This window comes from Amblyomma americanum, chromosome 11, assembly GCF_052857255.1.
Source record: "Amblyomma americanum isolate KBUSLIRL-KWMA chromosome 11, ASM5285725v1, whole genome shotgun sequence".
In the NCBI taxonomy this organism is placed as follows: domain Eukaryota; kingdom Metazoa; phylum Arthropoda; class Arachnida; order Ixodida; family Ixodidae; genus Amblyomma; species Amblyomma americanum.
Window position 1 is genome coordinate 66,213,303 of NC_135507.1, and position 10,011 is coordinate 66,223,313.

A 10,011-nucleotide genomic window follows, 5' to 3' on the forward strand; every position below is an offset into this window, starting at 1 on the left:
AGGGGCATGGATATGAAAATTTCGAAAACTCTCGACAGAACTTTCGTTTGATTTTATGGTCGGTGACAATCAAATTCGTACAACAGCGACTAGATGGCTTGCCGGTATTCTCATGCTACAGAGTGCAAAATCTCCATGCTGAATGGCGTTGCATGGTTGAATTTTGTCTATAAATGAACGCGAACTCCCTTTCAGCATCAGTAATGTACTATCACACGTGCAGAGTTTTGGTCCTGCTAACTTGCTGTGAAAAAATTATCAAAAATTATAGCGTTGACACTGTGTAGCTTCGAGAACATAAGACAGCAGCAAGGTATTCACCCGCCTAAAAGGGGCGTCAAATGAGTCTGGTTCAGCATCTACCCTCTTCGGCAGCGTTGGTTTGTTCCAAGCACTTATGGCAGCCGTTAATCTCTGAATCTGTGTAAATTCAGGTGTCCTTGTCGTGACGTTTTGACATCTTCCGGTGTTTTGGGTGCCGTAAAGGCTGCGTTATACGGTTCAGAAGCAAAAAGCCTACTGCTTGATTAGTTTTGGCAAAGGGGGCACGGTGCTACGCTAAGAGAGGAGCTTTACATCTTGCTCTATCGTTATTAGAGTCCATTAAGAAGCACTTTCTGTTACCATATTAGTTGTGGTAACATTTTTGTGCTGCCTGCTTAAATTTATGTGTGCTGTCCATACTGAAAGATGACTGAAGAACTACTTGCTTAAAAAGCCTCATCTCACAGTTAGTTCCTGTTATCCAGGCTGCGCGGGGCCACCGCCAGTTTTAGTGAAGACGCAAAGCCGTTGCGATGGCAGGACTAAATTCCGTTGTATGCAACAGAAACAGGCTTAATGTTAATTGCATAAATATTTAAAGAAGCGCTTTTAAACGCACAAAAAAATTTGTTAGTGTTTTCTACGCTCTAATATGTAAGAAACGTCTCTTCCTCTCCACTGTATTGGAACATGATGTAATATATTTCATGTGCTTTTAGTGCTTCCTATCCTTGCAAGTGCTGGAATATAAAAATGTATGATGTTATTCCATGAAGCACTGTGTTAACGTATTGAGTTTTTAAAACCTGAAAATGCTTAGCACATAAAATAATTTTCACCCTTGAAGAAATATCTGGCCCAGAAACCGGCGCCCAATAAATTCTGGCGTTATATAAACCCTACAATACAAGGGGAAAGAGAGGCATCGCCGGAGGATAATAGAAATACAGCAACTACTGTGAATAACTACTTCTGTTCCATCTTAACAACGGATAACGGAGAGCTACCAGCAATGAACTCTTGCGCAAGCGTGACGATTGAACCACTAAGAATAACTGAATCAGGAGTGTTAAACCTTTTATTAAATCTAGACACTAAGAAAGCACGAGGGCCATATAAAATCCCTAACATATTCCTACATAGATATGCCGAGTGGAAAGCTAAATTCCTATTACTACTTTTTAACAAATCATTATCCATTGCACCCTCCCTATGGATTAGAAAACCGCGAAACTAACACCGATACACAAACCATTAAATAAATCTGACCTTTCGAGGTTCTGACCTATACACTAACCAGAACAGTATGCATGCAAGTTACTAGAACATAATGTTTTAAAACACATATACGCTTATCTTGAATTGAATGACATTTTAACCCCGTTTCAGCACGGGTTTTGTAAGGAGTGTTCTACTATTACTCAACTAACTGAAATAACACGACATATCCACGAGAATTTAATACTAGAAACAAGTCGACCTCACATTTTTAGACTACTGTAAAGCACTTGATCGCGTCTTGCATACTGAGCTTATGGCAAAACTTCAGCCTATTTAAGAAACTGGCCCTATTCTAAACTGGATTAAAGACTACCTTAGTAATCGTATGAAATTTCTTGAAATTAACGAGAGCTCAGCGAGAACTGAAGTTACATCGGGAGTACCCCAAGGAAGTGTCCTAGCAACTATACTATTCCCAAATTTTATAAATGACCTACCAGCTTGTGTTTCACAGGATATTAAACTTTTGGCAGATGAGTGCGTCCTTTAGAAAGGAATGAACTCTCTTGATTACCATAGAGTTTTAAATGACGCCTTAAAAGCAGTGTCGCAGTAGTGTCAAGATTGGCAGATAGACATCAATTTAAATAAATGTGTTCTTTTATCTATAACTAGGAAAAACACACATCAGCTTTTGAGTACAGCTTAATAATATTCAGCTCGTATCTGTCCTTGAGCATAAGTACCTTGCTGTGACACTAACTTCTGATTTCAGATAGGTTTCACACGTTAACATCATCACATCTACTGCACTAAAATACGTGCTCTTCGTTAACAGATTCCTTAAACTAGCACCCTGTGAAACAAAATAACTAGCATTTAGGTCTATTGTATGACCAATTCTAGAGTACGCCAAATATGTTTGATTTCGCTTTACTAACAAGCTCAGAAAAAAAAAATTCTTGAAGGGATGCAGAGAAGAGCACTAAGATGTGTATATAATAAACACTCCCGTACAGATTCATCAACAGAATTACTGATACGTGCAGAACTCCTACCTCTAGAGAACAGAGCAAAATTCGCAAGACAAATTATGCATCAACTAATGCACACCCAGAAATGGCAATAATTGAATTACTGTCATGAAATCACAGTAATTGAGTTACTTTTCTAGGTGAATTGTAGTTTAATTCATTACTTTTGTGGGCTGGTAATTTTGCAATGCAATAAATTTTTTGGAGGCGTAATTTCATGCAAAATTAATTAGTTACCAGCGAAATTACTTTCGCCTATACATCCCTATTGTCTACAAATCAAGAGAAACACGCGGCCAGCAATAGCCAGCACTCCAGCGAAGCGGCGCACGCGGACTAGAGGCGATGTGCGTGCGACCATCGGTACCGCCTTTGGGATGAGTCTACTTAATAGGACTGCTACTCATATTCATATATCCAGCACAGTTAAACAAGCTAGTCAGCACAAATGACGTTGTGCGAAACCTTTCGTCCGACCAGCCGAACCAGGCGGAAATGTCTGTTTTTAGCCTTGGTCTGAATTTCAACACTGGCCCCGCTCCCGACATCAGAAAGGTTATATGTGCTGCAGAGACTGCTTTAAACCAGGTTGACCCGTCGCGCCGAGACGAAGCCCACACACGCGTGGTGAGCGTCCTTTCCAAGCTACGTTCGCATTCATCGGTCTCTCCTCTTACGCGCCAAGAAAAAGAAGCTATTACAAGCCTCCGCACCAATCCAGACATTGCGATACTTCCGGCTGACGAGGGGAATGCCCCTGTACTTTTAGATAAGTGCGATTACAAAAAGAAAATGCTGATCCTCTTGGAAGACGCTAATAATTACTCTCGTCTCGCTCGAGATCCGACGGCCAAGGTGCAGAGAGAACTACAAAAATTGCTGGCCGACGTTTTTCGAGTGGTGCCCCCGCAGCACAGGTCGCTGTATTTCTACCTATTGTGCCACAATGGTTCAGCCCCGGCGATCTACGGCCTGCCAAAGATTCACAAGCCTGACATCCCTCTACGCCCTATAGTGGATTTTACGCGCTCGCCGCTTCAGAATCTGTCCAAGTTTCTGCACACAGTTATCTCTCCTCTCGTCGGCAGGAGCCCTACGCACCTGCGCAAAACCCAGCACTTCATCGAAACGGTTCAAAACCTTAAAATCAACGCCGGAGAAATCATCGTTTTATTCGACGTAAAGTCACTCTTCACAAGTGTGCCGATTGACCTTGCCGTGGAAGCATGCACCGCTGCCCTTGAATCAGACCCATCACTGCCAGAAAGAACCCCGATAGATGTGCATGACCTGACCCGCCTTCTGAGATTTTGCCTGTCAAACACGTACTTCATTTTTGAGGATGTCCCGTTCAGGCAGATTCACGGAGCCGCCATGGGTGCATCGATTTCTGTGACAGTTGCGAACTTGTCCATGGAAGAAATCGAAGGCCGTGCTCTTGCGTCCTTCACGCCTGCCCCAAAAGTATTCCTGAGGTGCGTGGACGACTGCTTTTGCATCCTGAAGAAAGAAGCATCGCATGGCTTTACTACTCACCTCAACAGTTTGGAGCCTAGCATACAGTTCACCATTGAAGAGGAAATCAACGGCCACCTCCCATTTTTAGATACACTCGTTTCCAGACAGTCCTCACGTCTAAATTTCACCATTTACAGAAAACCCACGCACACCGGCCGATACCTACATTTTAAGTCCGTTCACCCTGATTGCCAGAAACGTTCTGTGGTGTCATCGCTCCTCCGACGAAAAGAAATGTGTTCCAGAGGAGAAGACCAAATTGCTGAAGATGTGCGTGTACGGCGTGACTTGTCCACATGTGGCTATCCTTTACACGTCATGGACTCCGTACAGCGCCAAATGGAACGTCCCAGGCTGCAAGCTAGTCCCGCTACCCAGAAACGAGCCGCGATTCCCTATGTTCTTGGCATCAGCGAACCTTTGGCGCGCATATTACGGTCCTACGAACTTAAGACCGCGCATGTGCCAGCTCGAAAACTGAGGAGTCAGCTTGTGCACGTCAAAGACAAGCTAAAGAAAGAAAAGATCCCGGGTGTCGTGTATTCGATACCCTGTGCGGACTGCACATCTGTGTATATCGGCGAGTCGGGTGACTTTGAACGTCAGAAACCGGCGCGCAGGTCAAAATGCGCTTGCCGAACACTCGGTTTCCGCCGCACACAACATAGACTGGGCCGAGGCACGTGTGATTGCAAAAGAAAGGGACAGCAAGTCACGGCTCTATCTGGAAAAAACTGATTATTCAGACGACAGCGCACACGCTCAATCGAAATGACGGGAACTTGCCCCCAATCTACGCCAGGTGTCTGGGGTCGCTCATGCGCCGTGTATAAATAAAGGACGAAGCTACGTTATGCCTCATTGTGAACAAGGCTCCCATGGGGGAGCCGAAACGTCATCCCATCTTTTCTTTTCGTCGGCGCCTTCTTCTTTCCTCAAATGACGTAAAACGTTTTGACTTGAACTGCCGTTAAATCAACAACAAAGTTGATGAAATACAAACCCTTTTTTGTTTTCAAATTTTCTTTTGATGTAATTATGTTTACCGAGACCTGGTATCAAGATGACGCAAACTATTTAGTTCTAAGTAACTATACACATTTTGTTCTCAATAGACCTAGGCACCGAGGTGGAGGAGTGTCGTTGCAGTTATTGAACACACTAGCTGCAGTAGAAAACAAACTATTCACAGTTTCTACCGCAGATATTGAAATACTGACAGTAAAAGGTAGAAATAACCTTTTCACCGTTCTATACCGTCCTCCTGATGGAAGTTTGAGAGGCTGCCTAGACGTTCTCGAAAGCCTGTTTGATTTTGTAACAGCAAACCAGCAAGTATTATATTTATCGGGTGATTTGAATATTGATATGCGATGTGATTCAGCCCCACAACGAGAATTCATAAGCTTACTAAATGCCTATGGCTTTTTCAATCTTATCGAAGTACCTAACCGCATCACGTGCTCCACATCTTCCTCTATTGATATTGTAATCACGAACGCAGAAAAATGCAAAAAGAAAGCTCGCACTGTACTGTCCGACTTAAGTGACCATCTCCCTGTTTTTGCTTTCGTCCAAGCAGAACGCCCTTATCGAGTTCCCGCCGCACCCTCTCCACATTTTCGACGCATTGATATCACCACACTTGACCATTTTCGTTCGATGCTATATGAAACAAGTTCGGACGATGTGCTATCTTTAAAAGACTTGAATGAGGCGTATAATGCATTTTCGTTAAAAATAAAAACTGTCTATGATAAATGTTTTCCGCAAGTCCGTCCGCGCAGACGCAATCCTAAGAAGCCGTGAGTTACGCAAGAACTGCTACGCAAAAGAAAGACCATTTCCGTCGAACTCTTGACTAAAAGAAAGACCAAAGAGAAAATGTTTGCGGAATTCACGAAATCGCGGCAGCCTTCCAAGATTGAGAAGTATAAAAAATATCGCAACCAGCTAAATCGATAACTAAAAACTGCGAAGTTAAAGTATCTTAGTAATGCATTTTCCGATGGATCTAAAAGAAATGTTCACATCCAGTTTGACCGAACAAATTACTAAATCGCACCTCAAAAACAACTATTACGACAATAATGAAAGATGGTATACCAATAAGTGATGGGGAACTGTGTAATGAATTTAACATTTTTTTTGTTAACGTAACCAAAACATTATGCTGTCCCTCTGACACAACTGTCGGTTACGCGTATAACACGCCATGTATTCCGGAAACCCTGTTATATAACCTACACATGAAGACGAAATCATGACAGTGTTTAGAAATCTATCTAAGAAATAGCAGATCTGAAGATAAAGATGGCTTTCAAGTCAAACCCTTTAAATTTGTAGTTGACATACTAGCCTCAATGCTAATGCATATCTATAACCTAGCTTTAGCATCTGGTGTCTTTCCAAACAAAATGCAGGTAGGAAAAGTGGCTGTCATTCACAAAGGCGGTACTACGTCAGATATGGCTAATTACAGGCCTATTTCCATTCATCCGATATTATGCAAAGGTCTGGAAAGGATTATTTATGTGAGAATTTATAATTTTATAGTTAAACATTCAGCCTTATCAGACCGCCAATTCGGTTTCAGAAAACAAAGGTCCACAGAAATGGCACTAATTCAGCAAAAATATATAATAATAAATGCGTTTGAGGAAAAGCTTCTTGTACTCGGAACATTTGTTGATATTTCACAAGCATTTGACCTACTTAATCATGATTTGCTGGTACATAAAATCCATTACTATGGCATTAGAGGAACGAGCTTATTTTTAATTTACTTATATTTGAAATATCGCAAACAAATGGTCTCCCTTAATCAAGCAATCTCAAACTCGCAACCTATCCTCTCCGGTGTACCACAAGGCAGCATTCTGGGGCCGCTAATATGTATTATCTACATTAATGATATATTTTCTGCTCCTCTTCCTGTACACTTAATAGCGTATGCAGACGACCTCACAATGCTTGCTTCAGGTAATACAGAAACTGACCTATTAGCACTCAGCAATCAGTTCTTAAAATTTCTGCGTGAATGGTCCTCTAAGAATTTCCTAAAAGTAAGCATTACCAATACGAGAGCAATATTATTCCGAGCTAAACACAGAATGGTGCGTGCAAATCTCGACCTTTGGTTAGCAAACAAAAAAATTGAGGCCGTGCAAACTGTAAAATGTCTTGGTGTTGTTTTGAACTAGTATCTTAATTGGGATAAACATATTGAAAAAATGTGCACGAAAATAAACAGGAATAATGGCATCCTATGTCGCTAGAGGCACACACTTCCTACTAAAGTGAAAATATTAATTTACAGTGCATTTATATTGCCACATATAGCTTATTGTCTCATGGTGTGGGGGCAAACAACTAAGCAAAATCAAATGAAAATTCTAATTGCTCAAAAACGAGCAATTAGATAAATAGCTAATGTACAGTGGTGTACTCAGACGGGTACCTACTTTGCAAGGTTTAATATCATGACAACCTCAGAGGTATTGCAATTCAAGTTAATCTCTATGTACAAAAGCACTGTTTCCACTCATAATGAGTTCCTTTTATCAAGTCTCAACCTGACACGTTCGTTCCATCCTACAATACACGGAACAAAATGTCATGGTGCGTACCTTTCTGCCGCAGCACATACGGTAAGCAGTCACTGACATATAGTTTATCTCATTACCTCAATATTCTACAAAAGAACAACACAATACTTGAAGTGACTTCACAGCGTAAATTAGTCACACTTATTGACATGTTTGAATGTACATAGCTCGTGATCAGAACATATATATAGTTTCGTGTGCCTTCATTTTACTTGCATTGTATCTCGGGTGATTGTAATTGTTCCCTGTACATAAAAATGTGCAGTAGTGTTTTGTGAAATAACGTGTAATGATATTAGAGGCGTAACTTCATGCAAATGTCAGGTGTATATACTTTGTGGCTGTATTCCTTTTGTGTTTCTGAGTGCGCTCTTGCACTGTTGTTGTGATCAGCTGCTGGGCTATACACCCCCGGCAGAGGGTGTAAGGTGGCTCTCAAGCTGCAACAACGCAGCTTCTAACCTTGCGTCCTCTCTCCTTTGTTGCTGGTGTAACCTTGAGAGAGTTAATAAAATATAAATATAAATATATTCCAGCACTTTGTACGGTCACACGCACAGAAGCGCCGAGGGCCACCGGGAGAGTTCTATGACCATGACATACTGTATTGCACCTTCCCACAGACGCACTACGAGTGCTTGGGCGAGTAGGTTACTCTAGACTTCTGCATATATATTGTCATGTCGCCACACTGAAGAGCCTCAAATGACATCTAACAAAAATAGTTGTGAGTTATAGGGAAAACTAGTTTCTGTGGCCTAATATGAAGCCATATTACAACTCCAGGGCAATATGGACGACAGCGGCACCACGACATACAATTTTTTTCCGCCAGCGCACCTGCAGGACAAGTCAATTTAACCGCAGAAATGGCAGCTTGTTAGCACCCTGCTGCATTTCCGGGATGATGAGCGTCAACAGGCAGTCGATGCACTCCAGTTGTTTACGTGCACGACATAATCTTCAAAATCAAGAGGGTGGGACCATACTGCGCATTTAACGATTGACTTCTGATTCGACAGTGATGCGAGCAATTAAATTTTGCGATTAAGTTGACCTCATCTACATCAGTAAAGTGACTATTCAGTGGATTAAGGCTACCTTTAATTAAAGAGGGGCAAAATTTCCAGTGCCCACTTTGAATATCAGTAGCGGTGCAAACAAAGAAATATGAAAATTTTGTAGGAACTGTGACCAATGAGCAACTTTTTATGTGTTGAAACTAAAAAGTAATATAAAAGTAATTTTCATTCCTTTATAGGAAGTAATTGCAATGTTATTACTTTTCTAGAGCAGTAACTTGTAATGTAATTTAGTTACTTTTGAGAGATTTCTAGGAGAGTAGTTAGTAATGTATTTTAATTGCCTTTCAAAAGTAATTTTGCATTGTATGTACACAACCAACTAAACGTGCCCGCTAAAAAATGCATAACGACCACGAAGACTAGATCGACCTGCCACAACCTCACACACAAATAAACGAGTTATCATTCCGAGTGACAAATTCAACTACTCTTTTCGCGAGCTACACGCGAATGGAGCAATCTAAACACGGATATTACTAACAGCTCATCATTAGATGGGTTTAGTACCCTGGTTATAGATCACCTGTTTGTTTCCCAGTAGTTATTCTCATTTTTCACACTTCCCTTTTTTGACCTGTGGTTCTACCGTTTTGTTTGTGCCTAGACTAAATTACAGCACTAACTGCAGCCGATTTCCTTCTTTGGTATACTTGCACCATGTTTGCAGCCTGTTATTTGTACCTCAACTTCAATTTTATCACCGATTTTGTAACCGTTTTTGCTATATGCTATTGTTTAAGTTGTTTTAACTACCAATGTGTGCCATACACCTGATTTTATCATTCACAGACCTTCCTGTTACAGTCCCTGATAGGACTTACAGTATCAAACAAAAAAAATATCTGGCCCAAATTTCAGAGCCACTCGACATCATAGGAAAATTTTCTTAGGCAGGTGTATACATCCGCCTATTTTCTAGTGACACTGCTGCTCAGCCTACAGAGAGTTTCATTTCTTATTAGTACCATCGAGAATATTGCAGCGATAGAGCGACAGCTGCCTTAGTTATTGCATCTCATGCTGTTGACTACTTCGGCGCATGCTGATGGCATGGTTAGCAGTAGATATGTCATTTTCAAATAAATATTAGTATTGAGCCTGCGAGAAACCCATCCTCTCCCGTCATCTTGTCGTCCGCGTCTGGAATCACAGTAAAACCATCAAAAAAACAGTTCATATAGCGTATTCATTGATCTGAATCACTTCGTGTTGCTAAAATACCGATTGTACTAGTGAACACTTTTTGACAACGGCGGCGTGGCGGGTTTCTTTGATCAAACG